Raw genomic sequence first — 19,823 nt, 5'->3', positions numbered from 1 at the left:
ATGAGTGAATGTTCAATATGTTATGTCTGTTTGTCTGTGGTTAAACGCTTTCTACAATGTTATGAAAATGCTAACAACATCTTCAAAACTTAGACGTACATGTTCATTATAGAATTAGAGGCAAAAGTATAGGGTTGATAGTTCCGTTAGGATACGGCAGGCATGAAGATTGTTTTGAATAACTGTCAAACCTGTGCTTTCGCCTCTAAGTCTATCTTGTACGTCTAAGTTTGGAAGATGATATTGGTGTTTCCATAACATCGTACATATATCAGCGAAACTGCCTGTCATCACATATCTGACCCATAAAAATAGGAAATCTAGCAAAGAAGGGACAAGTATTCGGTAACTGGCAGTAAAGGCTCATCGTGCAAAAGATACAGCAATTAAATGCGTTACCTTTGCAAAAGTAAGCATCATTGACGACGCTCACGCTACAGCAAAAATCGATCATCATCGTCATCAACCATACGTCTTGCTTCATTCTCTTAGGGTCTGTCTCATTTGGAGAATTAAACTTATTATTAATGAAATGTCACTTCTAAATTTAGTTTCAGTTTATTTCTCCAAATGAGGCAGACCCTTAGCCATATCAAATTGCCAATAACTTTCTCCTTGAATGAATATTGTTGACATAGTCGAGCATTTTCCCTCAATATTTGAAATTGTGAAAAGGTAGTTGTTCTTTTCCAGCGATCACCTGTGAAAAATGATTTGCTACAAAAATATATCCGTTATGAATTCGGAAAATAATTTATATTGGTGGCTGATACCAAGGCACGCTGGGTAGCACTGTTCACGCACATAGAACGTTCAGGATTAATCAACCCGGTCAAAGGTGCGCGGTGATATGCACAATACGGAATACACTAGATTTAAGGCGATCTACAAAAAACTGCACTTTATTGCAATCGAGCGACACACTTTATTGAGGGAACTAAGTACGAGCTGTGTTTATTTCACCGTATGACCTTCTTGAAAGCGTTCTAGAAGCACTTCACTGCGGCTTCCCAGAGGCCAGCAAAGTTCGGCGCCCTTGCTGGGATGAACTTGAATTCAATCCCTTCATTCGCGGCGTTGCAAGCTACGGCGTTCTGGAATTGTTGCTGCTCGAACAAGTTATCAGGTGTCGAAGTTTCCGCTTTGCTCCAACGAAATTCGTGCCATTATCACACATTATTAGGACCGGTCGTCCTCGCCGGGCGGTGAAACGTTTTAGTGCTGCCAAAAACGCCTCCGTTGTGAGATCGGAGACTAGTTCTACACGAACTGCCTTCGTTACAAGGCAGACGAATACCGCAACGAAGCATTTAACTGAAGTACTTCGGCGATGGGGTAGAAAACTAGAAACGGACCGTAGTAATCCACACCGACGTTCAGGAATAGCGGTGCCGGTGTAACCCATTCTGGTGGCAGTTCGGCCATCAGTTGTTCCAAACATTTTGGTCTGACGCGTAGTGGTCCACTTGCGTAGTGGGAATCCAGCGGAGTCTGTGAGGGCGACTGTGTCTTCGACCAGCCGTTTTCCTTCTTCGTTTCCTTCTTTTCGCTTTCCGTAAAAATCTTTCCGCAGCACCTTTGCTGCGCCTGGATGTGTAGCTTCTACATCTTCTGCTAGCTGAACCATACACCATGTAGCTAGAAAAGGAGCGGAAGCGGTGCCGTACGTAACGGTCGTGAGCTAAAACACTTCGATAGGTTCGTCGCAGTCGTTCCTCCACAAAATCAGCTGCAATTTTTGATCACGTGGGCACATCTTGATCATCCGATACATTTTTGTAACATCGGCCACAATTCTGATCCGGTGCAGACGGAATCGAGCATGAATCGAGATTAGGTCGTCCTGGACCACAGGGCCAATCATTAGTCCGTCGTTGAGCGAAAGACCAGACGAAGTTTTGCACGAAGCATCAAATACTACCCGCAACTTTGTTGTTGTGCTGTCCGGCTTCAAGACGGCGTGATGAGGCAGAAAGTAGTGTACTGCCTTGGAAAAATCTTCTTCGCGTATGGTTTTCTTAAACAACTCCTCACATGTGGACTCTTCCACGGAATAGGAACTCGCTAGATGACAGCTCTCGAGATCCCAGAAACGAGTGAGCTGTTCTTGAAGATCGGACATGGAACACAACGCGGTGGATGTGGCGGGTACGAAGATCGAGCTACTGGGAATACGTCCGGATATAAGCCAACCGAAAACGGTGTTTTTGGAATGTTGGGCCGTTCTCGCTGAGCTTGAACCTTCCTTCCTGCAGCAGGTCGAGGTAATACTCGGCACCGATTATCATATCGATGTCCGATGTGTGGTAGAACTCAGGATCAGCTAATACAATGCTCTCCGGAAGATTCCACTGGCAAGTTTCGAAACCTTTACATGGGAGTGAAATCGTCAGCTTCGCCAGGACGTTGAACCGCATAACTTCTTCGAAATCCGAAATGCTATTGAAACGTGGGCTGATTGTTCCGCTAACAGCTTTTTTAGACACGGTGCCGGTATTACCGATGCCCTTCACCAGTAGATAATTCGGGAACTTTTGAAGCTTCATGCGTCGACTCGGACGAAATAAAACAATACTGCGAGCAGGAATCGAGCAGTGCTCTGGCAAGCTTCGAGCTTCCGTTGGCATCGCAGATCCGCACAATAATGGCAGCGGAGAGAAGAACTTGGCGTGTGGAGGTCTTGGTTTGTGTTGGTAGGGCTGTGGTGTGTTGCAGTGTGTTTGGGTGGGTTGGTGCTATACGATTGTGTATTGACAATTGGCAATGAAGTGGAAGGTTCGGTGTGGTTTGTGGTTGGTGCTTTCTGGTGTGATGGTGGTTCCGATTGCGTGTGCTGTGCCTGTTGGTGGTATTCACTTGGGGGTCTCTTCGTCGTCTGTGGAACGGATGACTTCGTAATGGCATTGTTTATCTCTGTGTGGAGACGACACGCATTGACGACACGAACCTTTGCTGCAGTTCCGGGCAAAATGACCTGACGATAAGCAGTTCATACACAGGCCATTTCTCCGCACTGAATCGTACCGCTCCGAGATCTTCAGCTTCATGAACCGCTTGCACGAAAACACAGGATGAAATGGTTCGGAACAAAAGCAACACCGACCAATGGACGTTGAGGAATGGCTGACACTAAGCTTCGGCTTCTTCAAATCGGCGGAGACTGGATTACTCGATCCAACTGATTGAAGAACCGCACAATGATTCTTCAGGAAGTTTGTTGTGCGACGACTCCCAAAATCGCAGCGTGACTCCATCCAACCTTGAGCAAACCATGTGCACTAGAATCGTGCTCCAGCCATCGGTATTCTGCCCCATTTTCTGTAACATCTGGAGGTTTTTCTCAAAGTCGCTGATAAGCTGGCTCAGCGCTTCGAAACTCTCCTTCCGCATCGGCTCAATCCTGAAGATGGCATCCAGGTATGCCTTAACGATGAGCTTCTGGTTGTGGTAGCGATCTTCAAGTGCAGTCCACACCACCGGGTGATTGGCAGCAGAAAGTTCGACGGAGCTAATCTCTTGAAGAGCATCGCCAGTTAGCGACGATCGAAGGTACGTGAACCTGTCCATGTCGGTGAGATCTCGGTTCTCGTGAATGAGGCTTCTGAATGCATCGCGATATGACACCCAGTCTCGTAGCCTGCCGTCGAATGTCGGAAGTTTTATCTCCGGAAGCTTCACCCTGGAGATGGTTGTTCCGGCAGCCACAACTGACGACGCGGCGTTTGGTGATGGTTTTCGAACACGGCGTTCCACCAACGCGGCCTTAGCCTTGCAGAACCGATTTTCGGCATCCGTCTGCACTTAGAAGTTCGTTTGCACTGGGAACACTACACTGCACTATTCTATCTCCTCCGGCTGCACACTGCACTGATGACAACAAATCGACCGTATGTTCCACGCGCCGCGAGATGAACTGACCACCCAAATCGGACCACGGAAATCGAGCCAACCAGGTATCAGCGGAATCCAAGACCAACTAGCGACGCACTTCCCTTTTTCAGCCTTCCGTAGTCCGATCGTTTCTCTCGAATATCGCCGTCAGCCCTACGACGATCCGCTAGCTGGCACCTTTTGCCGCAGTCGACGAAACTAATAAATCCGCCTCCAGGCTCCAGCAACACTTAATCCTCTTCAGACACTTAATTAATAATTGCCGCCCAAGATGGCAATCACAGCGCGCCAACATATCACTCGAGATGGCGAATTTCTGTGCACTTTGTTCGCACTCCACAAAGGCACTTATTGTCCGGCACTAGTGACCTTTCTTCCACGTAGCACTATTGAACCGCGCACAAAAGTCCTTTTCCGTGGTTGATCCGGCTCCAAGGACCAAATATGTTCACGCACATAGAGCGAAAAATGTTCACCATACCAACCCGTGAGGCGATCGGCTGTTGCTTTGCTCAAAACCACCTCTACTGCGTAGAGGCAGCAGAACAGAAGCAGCTGATAGATAAGTTAGTAATAAACCTCCGCCGCGATCGGTACTTTCCACACAAAATAGAAACTTGTGTTACTTTACTCCCAAAATAAAGTGTTTCAATACGGCAATAAAGTGTAGTTTGTTGATCGATCGATTTTTCGCTCTATGTGCGTGAACACTGGGATAGCATGTGATCTATGCTCAAACGAATCCAAATTTAACTCCGGTGATGATTTTTTGGCGGCTGGTGAAATAATTCAAGCCCTCGAACCTGCTGTGGAACTACTCTGCCGTGAGTTCTGCACTGAAGTTGACGTTGCGCTCCAATTTATGTAGGAACAATTATTAAATCAAGCCACAAAAATTTCCGCCAACTTATTCGATGCTCTTAAGGAATGAATCCAAGAAAGATGATCAGAATACGCCGATCTTTTTACTTTTTTGAATAACCCTGCCGTGAAGCAACCAATCAGAAACGGTTTTGGGATTTTCTTCAAGACATCCAGAGCTACTTTCGAAGTGGACGAGATCTTGAAGCGTCTAATCATTTCCGATGCGATCGTTGAAGCTAAGACAACGACCATACCTGATGATCGGCACGAAGAGACATAGTCCTAGCTATGAATAATTTTTGTCACTCGTAAAGTGACTGTAGTAGAGCAAAACACTTGCGTTGCCGGTGTGTGTGAATGACGTGTTATTTAATTGCGATAAGAAACATTGATCATAACAGGTGGAACCAAATTTTACAGACTAAATCCAACAGACCATGACCAACAGTATCGTAGTTTTTCATCTATATAACCCGAACCAAACTAGACTTCCCTGGAGCTGAGACCACTTGACATTCTATTAGCATTTACTCATTTATTAATTGGAAGCTTTTCTATGGATACACTATACCCAGGGTGTCGAGAAAGTTTCCACCCCGAAAACATCCGCTTGAGGGAAGAAACAAGGCAGACGAAGATAGCGACGTCATGTTTTGTAGGAGTTGATTGACGGGTGTGATGCTTTATGAAGAATGGTCCACAATAATCCACGCCTACTCGTAGGAATGGTGGTGCCAGGGAGACGCGCTTCGACTGGAGATCACCCATGAGTTGATCCAAAACTTTCGGTCGTGCAAGACAAAGTTGGCCAGACTTCTAATACGAGTGATCCAGAATCTTTCTCGTACAGAAGATACAAGAAGCTGCAATCCAGAATGGAAGTTTTTGCAGTGATAGTAGTGCAGATCAATCTTGCCAATAGATGACAATGGTGCAACTTGCGACTTGCGGAGACTGGATCCATGGCTAACCACCCGGCGACACATGCTTCATGCTTCCAAGGACATCCTTTCGTGATGTAATCAAATAGGCGATCCGTATACGCAAGTACAACTAGCTTGGTAATGACAGGGTCTTTACTCCGTCAGGTGACCGAAAGATGAAACAGTCAGTGAAGATGTCCCAGAGTAAGCCAAGGGACTTCACGGGTGTGTTCGCTGAATCAATTTCAAGGGACGGCCGGCTGCTAACGAGATTATTCGGTAGTAGATCCAGAAGTGCGCTGGGGTTGGAGTTCCATTTTTTCAGATTAAAATAACCAGAAGACGTAAGCTTGATGCAATGTCAAGAAACGTTTGGTTCCGATTGCTTCACTTTTCCGAGTAGCTTGCTTAGTGACCCATAGCTCGCCCTGTTCATCGCTTCTATAGAGAGTAGTGTATCTTAATGAGCCATGACGATCAATTTCTTATTCTCGTACTTCCGCTCCAGTGTGACCCAGGCCCCGTCATATTTCACTTCGGTAATTTTAACCGAGTTGATTTCCTGGAGGACTTTTCCAGTCAACGATGACCGCAGGTACTCGTCAGTAGCTGAGACGAGACCTGCAAAGACGCTGCTTCTTTTCTCTTGTTTTGACACTTGTTCTTCTTTTCATCACAGTTGACCATAGAGTTTCAACTGTTTACTTGACTGTTTCACCTAAACCCCAGGTGGACCCTTCTGAGCACAATAAAAGTGTATCCAATTCACGAAATAGTTAATTCATTTTCATAAGGATTTTTATACCGGGAACAAAACACAGGTTTATTACTGATTATTAACAAGCTAAACGGATGGTTTGGAATACTCGTTAAAGTAAAAAAGTCTTCGTAAAACAAAAATGATGTGGAATATTTTATTTGGGATACCAATACTTTCACTCAAAAAGCTGCTGGCTGCACCTGACAGTTCGTGACAGCAGTTGACTGGCAGCAGCTGAAGTTACATTTTTTCCTCTTTGCATGTCCCGTCCCAGGTCAGTAGCTGTCAACTGTTGGTTATCGTGTATCCAGCTGCGGAAAATGTCATGAAAGGTCACCTACTCTCAGCTGTTCACTGAAACTTGGTAGACGAATTTCAGGAAGCTTCACCCGTTAAACGTCGGCTGTAGCGTGATGATTAGTTTATCCCGTGTTTCCATATTATGAGAAGCAGTAAATCAACGTTCCGCCAATAGTATTGGAGCTTGAAACAACAATGTTCACGTTTTTGAGCAACCATGGAAATATTTGCTGCAATCGAAATGTTCTACAGCCCAAACCCCTTCGCTGATTTTGCGCATACTTCTTCTCTGTGCTGGTTAATGCCTTTGATGCAAAACTGATAATTCTTGGTTTACTTTTGCAGAAGCATCAGTATATAGGATTGTTAATCTATCTGAAAAATAGCCGAGTGCAAGCTGTGGTGACCGAGAACGCCAACTCCGTGCGTGCGATCCGCTCAATGTTAGCCAACAGAATGATTTTTCTTTGCAATCGTAGACATGTTCAACAGAAACCAACACTCATACTCTCGTCACAGTCGTCACAGACGATGCGTAGTCCGCGCTTTGCTTGCATCCGAAAATCAACACACACACATTTTTATCTAACACTCATTGCTAACAATATCTACCACATTATCCTTTATCTCTACTCTCACATGTGCCGTTATTTCATTACTAAACAAACGCTATTTCGAAGCTACAACAATTTACAACTAAGTTTTTATATGTTTTGTTTACAGAATTCATATAAATCCATTCTAATTCCAATTTCAATCGAAATCCAATCCAAATCTTATCTAAATTCAATTCTATTCCAATCCAAATGCATTCCGAATCCAATCCATTCTAAATCCAATCAAAATCCTATTCAAATCCAATCTAATTCCAATCCAATCCAAATCCAATCTAATCCAAATAAAATCCAAATCCAATCCAATCCAAATCCAATCCAACTCCAATCCAAATCCAATTCAACATCAATCAAGCTCCAATCCAAATCCAATACAAATCCAACTAAATCTAAATCCATTCCTAACCTAACCCAAATCCAATCCAAATCCAATCCAAATCCAATCCAAATCCAATCCAAATCCAATCCAAATCCAATCCAAATTCAATCAAATCCAATCCAAATCCAATCCAAATCCAATCCAAATCCAATCCAAATCCAATCCAAATCCAATCCAAATCCAATCCAAATCCAAATCCAATCCAAATCCAATCCAAACCAATCAAATCTAATCCAAACCAATCCAAACCAATCCAAACCAATCTAAACCAATCCAAACCAATAAAATCAATCCAAACCAATCCAAATCAATCCAAATCCAATCCAAACCAATCCAAACCAATCCAAACCAATCCAAACCAATCCAAACCAATCCAAACCAATCCAATCCAAATCCAATCCAAACCAATCCAAACCAATCCAAACCAAACCAATCCAAATCCAAATCCAATCCAAACCAATCCAAACCAATCCAAACCAATCCAAATCAATCCAAACCAATCCAAACCAATCCAAACCAATCCAAACCAATCCAAATCAATACAAACCAATCCAAACCAATCCAAACCAATCCAAACCAATCCAAACCAATCCAAACCAACCAAACCAATCCAAACCAATCCAAACCAATCCAAACCAACCAAACCAATCCAAACCAATCCAAACCAATCCAAACCAATCAAACCAATCCAAACCAATCCAAACCAATCCAAACCAATCCAAACCAACCAAACCAATCCAAACCAATCCAAACCAATCCTAACCAACCAAACCAATCCAAACCAATCCAAACCAATCCAAACCAATCCAAACCAATCCAAATCCAATCCAAACCAATCCAAACCAATCCAAACCAATCCAAACCAATCCAAATCCAATCCAAACCAACCAAATCCAATCCAAACCAATCCAAACCAATCCAAACCAATCCAAACCAATCCAAACCAATCCAAACCAATCCAAACCAATCCAAATCCAATCCAAATCCAATCCAAATCCAATCCAAATCCAATCCAAATCCAATCCAAATCCAATCCAAATCCAATCCAAATCCAATCCAAATCCAATCCAAATCCAATCCAAATCCAATCCAAATCCAATCCAAATCCAATCCAAATCTTATCCAACTTCAATCCAAATCCAATCCAAATCCATTCAAAACCCAATCCAATCCAAATCCTATCCAAATCCAATCCAAGTCCTATACAGATCTAATTCAAATCAAATCCAAATACGATCCAAATCTTATCCAACTCCAACCAAAATCCAATCCTAATCGAAATCCAAATCCACTCCAAATTCAATCAAATTCCAAACTAAATCCATATCCAAATCCAATCCAAATCCAAATTCAATCCGAATCCAAATCCAAATCCAAACTCATTTCAAATCCAATTCGAATCCAATCCAAATTCAAATCAAATCCAATTTTAATCATAATCCAATCCAAATCCAATCCAAATTTTAACCAAATCCAATCCAAATTCAATCCAAATCCAATTTAAATCCAATCCAAATCGAAATCCAAATCCACTCCAAATTCAATCCAATTCCAAACTAAATCCAAACTCATTTCAAATCCAATTCGAATCCAATCCAAATTCAAATCAAATCCAAATCCAATCATAATCCAATCCAAATGCAATCCAAATTTTATCCAAATCCAATTCCAATTCAAATCCAATATCTACCACACAAGCGTACAGCGGGTGATTTGTTTTTTCGTATTTTCGAATGCTTTCGATTGGATGGCAGCCCAGCCCCATGTCTTAGAAGATGAAACGGACCATAATGGACTGGTTTCGTCGGCAAAATTCCAGAAACGGAAACGGCGGCTAGATGTCGAAATTGTTGTAAATGTTTTATCTTTGCTTCATCCACGTAGAACCCAGATTCATCCATGCGGTGTCGATATAACTCACATTTTTCCATAATCAAAGTTAAATTATTATTTTTTAATACCTGTGTGCCTGGGCTATCGTTGTGTAGAGCTTCTATAACAAACTGGCAAACACGAGGATATCATCGATATAAACAAGGACATTGGCCCAATATGTGGGTAATGGCCTAATATTAGCATCATATCTTTTTGAAATATTTCAGCAACAAAATTTACACCAAAGGGGGGTCCCGTAGCGTAGCTGGCTACACGGTTAGAAAAAAGTACCTAATTTTAGGTACTTTTTTTCTCTTGCATCTCTCTCCCTCTTCCCTTTGATGTCATAAAATGAAGAACAAAACCACTCAACAAGGGCATGAAGTGTGGGAACCCAACGTTGAGTAATCTCAAAATTACACGCAGCAAAATTATGTATGGTTAATCTAATAAAAAATATTTTCAGTTCAATAATCTGCATATTGTTGTTTTGAAGAACATATATTGTTGAAACTACAATACACTATTATTGAAACAACAGAATTATTGTTATTTCAACAATATTTATTGTTGTTCTCAAATTGATTAAATTCAAATCAGTGTGTATTTTTAAATGTGTATAGAATTGAAATTTTTGTGGAAGAAAACAAAACAAATAGCATCGTGTGACCGACACTTCTGCACCAAAAAGCTGCATTAACTATGTTTTATTGGACAACAGGTAAATTGGTATTAATTTACATTTTAACATTTTTAACATTTGCACCGAATCCGTTGTTTTACAGGGCGATTCGTGAAAATAATGGTGTTACCAGCAACACCGACCATCGCCCGCCGGTGGTGTTACCGAATGATTTACCACCGCCTCACCGGGTGCTGGAGGGCGACAAACTAGTTGCAGAGTATGGTAATGTTCTCATTTTGTGGAATTATTTGAAGATTCAATATATATGATGAATACAGAACCGTTATTTACGATGTTGTTTGAATATTTAATTTAATTTAAAAAAGAAAAAAAAGTACCATAAGGCAATACGATTTTACTTCAACAATATTTATTGTTGAACCAAACGTGTTTGTGTCATTGATTCAACAATACATTTACAATTGTTTCAACAATAATATTGTTGAAACACATTTAGCGTTGCGCAAATTATGATTGTAGAAACAACAATATTCTGGATTGTTTCAAAAGTAAAATATTATTAGCCCTGAGTTAACAATATTTATTGTTGAATTCAAACCGGAAAATTGTTGTTTCTACAATATGTTTTTCTGCGTGTACAAAATTCAAACCGGAAAATTGTTGTTTCTACAATATGATTGAAATTTACCTAAATTTTGGTTAATTTCTATTTAAAATTAAGTATATTTACTTAATATTAAGTGAATTTTACTTAATTTCAAGAAAAAAATGCCTAATTTTGGGTTCCCACGCTGAACCCCCGATTTGAGTGAAAAGTACCTAATATTAGGTACTTTTTTCTAACCGTGTACACGTTCGCCTTACAAGCGAATTGTCATGGGTTCGATTTCCAGCCCCTCCACCAAAACCCTCGTCAGTCGTCAGATGCGCATCCTATGCGGTGGCTTATCGCTGCATGATGACGACTGACAACTTGTTCTTCTCGGAGGGCTTCTTCCAACGTTACCCGTATGCAACGATCATTGGATACACGACGACATGGACAAAACGGACACAATGGACTCACGATGAGATGGACCAGCAACGACAATAACAATGAATAATGGAAAAATCTAAAAATAGATTCTGTGTGGATTCAGGCTGCATAATACCACAGTAGATCTCGGCACAGTAGCGGTTAAGTAACAGGGAGTGCCTACCAAATAAAGAAAGGAATAGAAAAAAAATTACACCAAACATTAGTCCTGTAAAGTGGGACATGCCGTTCTCGGACAAGAACGGTGGTTTGGTTGAAGCTCAAGATGATAGTAGCCGCGGGTCAAAGCTTGGAGAAAAATTTAGCTCCATTTAATTTTGATTTCATTTCATGGATCAACGATAGGCGAAAATATTGACGCTTCATTGCCTTGTTAGGTGCTCTCATGTTGACTACTCACTAGTCGAACAGCATGCTACCCTTTGGCTACAGTGAAAAATCCACTTATCCATTCAGGGGCTCTGGTAACCTTTTCCTTGAACATTTCGAAATGCTGAAAGTGGTCAAACATTTTCAATTAATTTACAGTTTTATGATTATATTGATCCATAGACTAGAGTGGGCCATGGGCCTTTTTATACGAATCATATGCACATCTTGAGGGGGTTCCCTCATGGTCATAACAATGAATTGATCACCGAACATATTATCGAAAAAGTTTGTGGATCATTCAACAAATTTTTGTGTGCAAACTAAGGATTGCCTGGCGGTGAATCCAGTAATGCAAACTCAATCTTAGCAACACTGTTGTGTACAAAATAAGTTCGACAGCCTTATCAATTAAATAAGTAGCAGCGATGTTCAATTTGTTAATTTGTTCGTACTACCAGGTCTACCCCACATTAGCAACCAATCTTTTCTAGAGAAAGGCATTTTTAATAAAAGTTGCATGTTATCTAGAAGTATGCAGAACGATTTATTCTGCGGTAAATAAATTGAGTTGTGAGGAAAGTGAGTAGAATAGTTTAAATGCGCATAATGATCACAGATGAAATGATCACAATTTTGCGTGATGGGACGTCTGTACTAATGAGTTTCTTCCTCTGCGTTAGTGGGGCACCCGTTAGAAGAGTATTGGTCATGATTCTAGCTGGGTCCCCCTGCAATAGATTCTTTCTCTGCGGTGGTGGAACACCCGTGAGAAGAATGGTGTAGTTGTGGACCGCAATGATTTCAATTATGTATAGTGGGACGTCCGTATTTAAAAGTTTCTACAACTGCTTTGATGGTACGTCCAGGATTGCGAAGTGTGGTATTGTGTATCAGATTAATTATTATCCTGCGTGGTAGGACGTCCGCATTCAAATTTGTTTGGTTGGATACCCTGTATAAAGAGTGGTGATTAATCGATCACAATGTTGCGTAGTGGAACATCCACACTCAAAAGTCTCTTCTTCCGCGTTCGTGGGACGACTGCAATTAGGATATGTAGTATTATTTTGGAACGGGATGATCATATTTCTGCGTGATGAGATGCCCGCATTTGAGAGTACCAGAACATCTGTTATATTAGATTTTTTACGACATGATTTGTTGATATAAGTAATTATCGATATTATGCCTTGCAACAAAATGAAAACTTTCGTGATCAGTTTCAAGGCTTCCAGAAATCTGAAAAATCTATCCGCTGTCCAAATAACACGTGCCAACAAAGCATTCACCGCGTGGCGGTCAAATTCTTAAAATTATCAGGGTAACTTTTTTACTGCAGGTATGTTTTTCTTTGGCGACTATCTGGCGCTTATTTTTTGTTGCGACGAATGGATGAATAGACTTTTTCATGCGCGGTGCAATATAATTCGGTCAAATAATTACCGACCAGCGAAATTTAATCTGAGTGTGTAGCATTGGCCAATCTGTCGACGGTAATTCGGCCCAATGTTTACGCTACGTAAGGAGTTTTGCCTTCAAGTCCCAGTTTTTTTTTTCAAAGAAAAATTACAGTCATGTCATTAACTGAATACAACAAACATTATACTCACAGATATAATGAGACATTCCTTCCTTCTTTCCTAAAATGGTATTTTAGACCACAAGAAAAGTTTCATCAATGTCAGGAGAAACAATTTGGGTTCTTACAACTTAAAATAGCGTTTAGTTTAGTACAGAAACGTAATAAAATTTTAGATAGCAATTCTTTCGAATGTTTAACATTAAAGAACTATTGAAAATTATACTTGGAACTTAGAACTACTGCCTCTCCTTACTGCACCTTGTTTGTGCAAACTCGAGTTTTTCATCCTTTGCAGGAGTCGTAAGTCAAAACAAGATCAGATTATTCGCATCTCCAAACCGCACACAGCTCAACCCATCTGTAACTTGAATCTGCGTCGTATTTTAGCGATTCAACGTTGCGGAAATTCCTTCTTGTCGTTACCATCTTCGCGGAGAGGAAGAAAAATGCCCTCCCAAAGTACGTCGACGTCGCTTAAATCGTTGGCAATTAAAAAGCACTGACCGGAAAAGTGAAAAATGGCAAAGCCCTACCCTTCTCCAACAGCAGCAGCAGCTCTTCCGGATAATAGACGTTGGCTCGCTGGTTTGCCAGTGCAGTGCAGTGCAGTGGTAGAAATAAGCTCTTCGTTTTTAATAACCAGAGCCATTCTCCACTCAACTCTGGCGCAGAGTGGATTGTGATAAACTGAACGCGTTGGTAAACCGGAGCTTAAAATCACGCTGAGTGTGCTCAGAAGACGGCTGAAGCGACTGCAGTCGGTTCTCGGATGAAGGTGAGGTGATGGAAAGTAAACACTGCAGCGTCGATTCCTGAAACGAATAAACGTATAATCCATTCACGGTATGAAAGCGCCCTCGGTTCCAGCTAGATGAGATGCATTCTGCCTCAACGCCATACGGTCTGCTTTTATATTTGATGCAATGGCGACTTTTATTGAAATAAGCTTTATTAAGAAGATATGAGCAATAAAATTTGACTTGCGATTATTCTATGCGATATCACCCGGAAGCTTCCGGTTTGAACAAAAAACATACCGAATTATAACACTTTTGTTAGAGCTCCCGGCTCTGTTCTTCCACTAGAAGTTTCTGCACTGAAGACGATGCCAAACCGCAAAGGTGGGAGAACCATATTACTATTTGCGGTTTTGTTGCGAGCGTTTCGCTGCAATTCCGGTACCGTCGGTCGGGTTATGTTGCTCCGTCGTGGTCTTTGCCGAGGTTTTGGTGCTGCTTCTATTTCTGCTGAAATCCCAACGGAAACGAGATACACATTGTACCAAAAGCTGGCAAAGTTCAACAGCGTCGGCTGCTCCACACAAAAGAGGCTTGTTTAGGAATGCGTTGAATTCTGCAGGGTTTTGCCGAAGTTCAGCAGCCTCGTGCATTTCTGGCAAGCGGAGAAGATGCACATATGCTTAGTTGTTATATAAGATGTGAGCGCTGTGGAGGAGAATTTCCAAACTATTATTTTATAACTCACTATGAATCAATAATCAACAGTTTCGTAAAACAACATAGTTTCAAAAGGGTATTATTTCAATACGAAATTGAAATTTTGACTTCTTACCTAGGGGAAATTACGGCTCTGGCAGGTTTTGTTCTATTATTGTCAGCGGGGTTTTCTATAACCAATTATGCTCAAATTTGGCATAAACATTATTTGCATATCAAATAATGTTGTGGCCGAATTTCATAAAATTTGGTCAACAAAAACCCCCCTGACAATAATAGAACAAAACTTGCCAAAGCCGTCATTTCCCCTATATAGAATTCTTCTCAATCATTCAGTAGTTCAACTAGGCAAGCCAAGTTGGATAAACGTACATCTCGTGCTGAAAAAATAATCTTTTTTCAACTAATTGCAAAAACTACTGTTTCTAGAGTGCTTTGAAAATAGGTCTTATATGCGAGGAGTGAAGGAGGAGGTCTTATGTGCGAGGAGTGAGATGTTTGAAATGAATAGTGAAAAGGGAGAATTGAGAAGTGGGAAATGAAATGTTCGGAAATAGTAGTAGTAGAAGTAAATAGAAGTAAGCACCGTAGTAAATGTACCTAGAATATTATACCTACGCATAGCATAAATAGTGTAAGCTGCGATCATCTTGACTCGTCAAGTCGAGTCAAGTACGAGACACTGAAGACGGCCTTGCTGTTGAGGTCGAAATACGCATCTGTCAAGATACAATTAAGTGGTGGAATTCAATGGGATTGTACAAACTCGTCTTATGACAAGTGAGTCATGACACATTTCTCACTTATATTTTCTCTAGGAAACCAGGAAGAAAGGAGAAGGAATAAAGAATAAGTTAAAAAACTCAAAGGTACAGCCCAATCGGATCATACGCAAAGGTGACGTAGGACTACGTAGCTATTCGAAATTGATTTCGAATGGTATTTCACATAATAATTTGAATTCCTTTATTAATATTGAGCAAACTGCTCGGAGGTCTATTGAATCAAGAAGTCAAATAGTTGCTCCCAGTTGGATGGACTTTCAGTCTCCGATCGTGGGATTAACATGACTCATCGACCGCATCGCCGCTGAAGCCACTGGACTGACTTCCAGTGGAGGACATCACAATCCTAGAAGACACCATCCTCAAAAATGTCCGTAATAAAGGAGAAATAAGCAGAATCATAAGTTGGCGTGAAACAAAAATGTCCGTAATAAAGGAGAAATAAGCAGAATCATAAGTTGGCGTGAAACCAAATGCAAATATATTTATTTGCAACGTTTGGTTTTCGGCCGCGATGGAAACCTACGTGGAAAAGAGAGGAGAACTTCAAGAATCAATAACACATCGTCCTTTTCAGGACCTAAAGTATTTATCCAAGAAGAGGTATTGGCGTTTTCATAGATTTAGCTGTCATCGGCGGAAAGTGAAATTTTCTGGGAAGATTATTTGGTTTTGTTTCTGTTTGAAATCATTTTTTCCGGGCCACCATTTTATACAAAAGAAGGTTAATCCGAGGTAAGTTTTTTTGAAAGTGCAACACCTAATCGATTGGCGACGGCAGAAAGTTGCCCTTCGGTAGTAGAATCACAAGCGCTCGACGGAAGGGATGTTGCAATAAATTTGTTTGAATGGATGGAATCACTCACAGCAACCAAACTACCACGCCAAACGTTTATGCCACCGAAACAGTCCATTTTTGCAATTAACCCTGAGAAGAACCAATTTTCTTTACCAAATGCGCCTTTCCAGTAACTAACTGCATCCAAACGCTTGTTGGAACCTTGCTTTGAAATTGTCTGACAGCCACTAGATGATTTTTAGCACAGCCTCCACCATTTGGAATAAATTTTCAGCATTGCCACTGGTGCTACCCACGCCTTCATGCTCCTCTGCATCAAATTTTATCGAACCCCTCTTTGCGGAATCCCTATCAAAATGGATCGCCAACGCCGGCGAGCAGCTTTCTTGTATTCAATCAATCAATCAATCAATATAACTGAAAATCCTTCTTCCACTTGAAACTTACGATCTGTTCGTAAAAAAAACCGTTCTCAATTTGACATTTCCATTTTTAATGACTCAAATTCATCTGAGGGGATTACTAGGTAGCAAATATAGCCATAACATGGGAAATAATAAATTTTCAGCATCGCCACTGACGGCGTAGGACCGCAACAGTGCTATTTTTGTAGTCAACCCTTTCTCATATACAATGCTGATTCGATGAGATTGAATGATCTGCAGCAACACACAGAGGCCAGCACCAATGCGATGAATTTCCATTTAATATGTTACCAGCGCCTTCGTGATGCTGTATCCGAGGTGATCGCTTTGATACGTCTGCTCTGCGTGAAATCTTTTTCAAACTGAGGATTAGATCCAAACCCACAAGTTGCTTGATTTTAATGTCTGTGCTTGTGATGCATGTACGTGATTGTTTAGTTTACCTATTTCTAAACTTTTTATCAATTATCGATAATTAATAGTTATAAATCAGTAGAAGCGTAGACTCAACCTTCATCGAATGGTCCAAAAAAATTGAAAATCCATCGAGAAACGGCTGAGATATTAAAGTTTAAAGTCTATCATATTTTCGTGACGGTCCCTGATTTTCGTAATCGTAAAGTGTACCCCAATATAGAAAAGACAGACGTAGTCCTACGTCAAAAAAATCAATTTTCCCCTCACTTTTCCTACTTGTCAGTTCTTACTTTATTTTTCTCTCTTTTCTCTTCTCACTTCTTCCTTCTCACTCCGCATTTCTCACTTTTCACTTCTCGCTTCTTACTTATCACTTTTCTATTTTATTTGTTTACAAATCACTTCTCACTTTTCACCTCTCACTTCTCAAACTTTTCACTTCTAACTTCTGACCTCTCATTTTTACTTCTTAATATTAAACTTCTTTCACTTTGAATTTCTTTTTTCTCACTTCTCACTTTTCACAATTTTCTTTTCAATTTTTACTTATCTTTTCTGCATTTTCGTTTCGCACATCTCACTTCACTATTGTCACTTCTCACTCCAAGGTTCCCATTTCTTAAATTTCTAACTTTTCACTTCTCAATTCTAACTTCTCCTTTCTTACTTTTACTTCTCACTTCTCAGTTTTTACATCACTTTTCTCACTTTTATCTTCTCACTTCTCACTACTCACTTTGTACTTCTCATTTGTCACTATTCACTTCCTACATATCGCTCCTCACTTCTCCCTTTTCACTTTTCCTTTCTAACTTTTCATTACTCATTTCTCACTTCTAATTTGTCACTTCTCACTTCTTACTTTTTGCTCTTCATTTCTTACTTCTCACTTCTCATTTTTCACTTTTCACTTCTCACTTTTCACTTCTCACTTCACAGTTCTCGCTTCTCAAATGTCTAACTTCCCACCTTTCCCCTTCTCTTACTTCTTACTTCTCACTTCTCACTTACCACTTTTGACAATTCACTTCCTATTTCGTATTATGCGATGTGCGAAATGTTTTATTCCTCACTTCTCACTGCACAATTCATATAAGGGGAAGGATCATTTGGCCGAAGCCCATTCGGCCGAATGCCACAAGGCCGAACAAACCATTAGGTCATCCGGCCAAATAGGTCATTTTACCGAATAGGACAATTGGCCGTATAGGACATTTGGTCTAATAAGTCATTTGGCCGAACAGTTAATTTGAAAAGTGAGAAATTAGGAGTGAGAAGTGAGACGTCTCAATTCTCATTCCTCATTTCTCACTTCTTACTGTAAAAAGATGGAAGCGCGAATTGGGTAGCGTGAGGTCTCACTACATACTTTTCACAGTGAGAAGTGAAAAATAAGGAGTGAAAGTTAGACGTCTCACTTTGCACTCCTAATTTCGCACTTTTCACTGTGAAAAGTGAGTAGTGAGAAGTGGGTAGTGATACGTCTCACTATTCACTTCGTACTTCTCACCTTTTACAGCGAGAAGTGAGAAATGAGAAGTGAAAAGTGAGGCGCCTCACTCTTCACACCCTATTTATCACCTATCAAATAACCTATTAGACCAGCGGTTCTCAACCTTTTTCTTGAGAGGTACCCCTTCGAACTTTTGCGTATATTGAGGTACCCCCTATTTTTTCTCTGTAAATGAAAATATGCGAAATTCATAAAATATATGAAAAACAGACTGGAAAGCCAACGTGACTCTCCAAAAAATAAAATGATTGAAATGTTCGTTGCTCCGTGAACGCGTATTCATCAAACTTCCTACAAGACTTTAAGGGTTTTTGGAGGATTCCGTACCTGAAGGTTGGATTCCGAGTCTTTTGATAGGAGGCTTCCGAGCCTCTTCAAAGGAGACTTCCGAGCCTCTTCATAGGAGGCTTCCGAGCCTCTTGAAAGGAGGCTTCCGAGCCTCTTGAAAGGAGGCTTCCGAGCCTCTTGAAAGGAGGCTTCCGAGCCTCTTGAAAGGAGGCTTCCGAGCCTCTTGAAAGGAGGCTTCCAGGCCTCTTGAAAGGAGGCTTCCTGGCCTCTTGAAAGGAGGCTTCCAGGCCTCTTGAAAGGCGGCTTCCAAGCCCCTTAAAGGCGTCTTCCAAGCCTCTTGAAAGGAGGCTTCCGAGCCTCTTGAAAGGAGGCTTCAAGAATTTTGAAAGGAGGCTTCCGAGCCTTTTGAAAGGAAGCTTCCGAGCTTCTTGAAAGAAGGCTTCCGAGGCTCTTGAAAGGAGGCTTCCGAGGCTCTTGTAAGGAGGCTTCCGAGCCTCTTGAAGGAGGCTCTGAGCCTCTTGAAAGGAGGCTTCCGAGCCTCTTGAAAGGAGGCTTCCAGGCCTCTTGAAGGAGGCTTCTGAGCCTCTTGAAAGGAGGCTTCCAGGCCTCTTGAAAGGAGGCTTGAGCCTCTTGAAAGGAGGCTTCCAGGCCTCTTGAAGGAGGCTTCCGGGCCTCTTGAAAGGAGGCCTGAGCCTCTTGAAGGAGGCTTCCAGAGCCTCTTGAAGGAGGCTTCCAGGCCTCTTGAAAGGAGGCTTCCGAGGCCTCTTGAAGGAGGCTTCCAGGCCTCTTGAAAGGAGGCTGAGGCCTCTTGAAAGGAGGCTTCCGAGCCTCTTGAAAGGAGGCTTCCGAGCCTCTTGAAAGGAGGCTTCCGAGCCTCTTGAAAGGAGGCTTCCGAGC

At 41.4% G+C, this 19,823-nt stretch overlaps 1 protein-coding gene and 1 long non-coding RNA gene across 2 annotated transcripts in view; both read left to right on the top strand.

The window, feature by feature from the left end:
* LOC134218326 (neural cell adhesion molecule 2-like) overlaps positions 1 to 19,823 on the top strand; it is a 58,613-nt gene that overhangs the window by 3,079 nt on the left and 35,711 nt on the right. The window lies entirely within an intron of this gene.
* LOC134218324 (uncharacterized) lies at positions 10,052 to 10,584 on the top strand. The gene is made up of 2 exons (XR_009981308.1): positions 10,052 to 10,327; positions 10,392 to 10,584. It is a non-coding gene; the product is annotated as an uncharacterized LOC134218324 (long non-coding RNA).

Source organism: Armigeres subalbatus, chromosome 2 (genome assembly GCF_024139115.2).
Source record: "Armigeres subalbatus isolate Guangzhou_Male chromosome 2, GZ_Asu_2, whole genome shotgun sequence".
Taxonomy (NCBI): domain Eukaryota; kingdom Metazoa; phylum Arthropoda; class Insecta; order Diptera; family Culicidae; genus Armigeres; species Armigeres subalbatus.
Note: the sequence above shows the minus strand (reverse complement) of the source record. Positions and strands in the feature narration are given on the sequence as shown.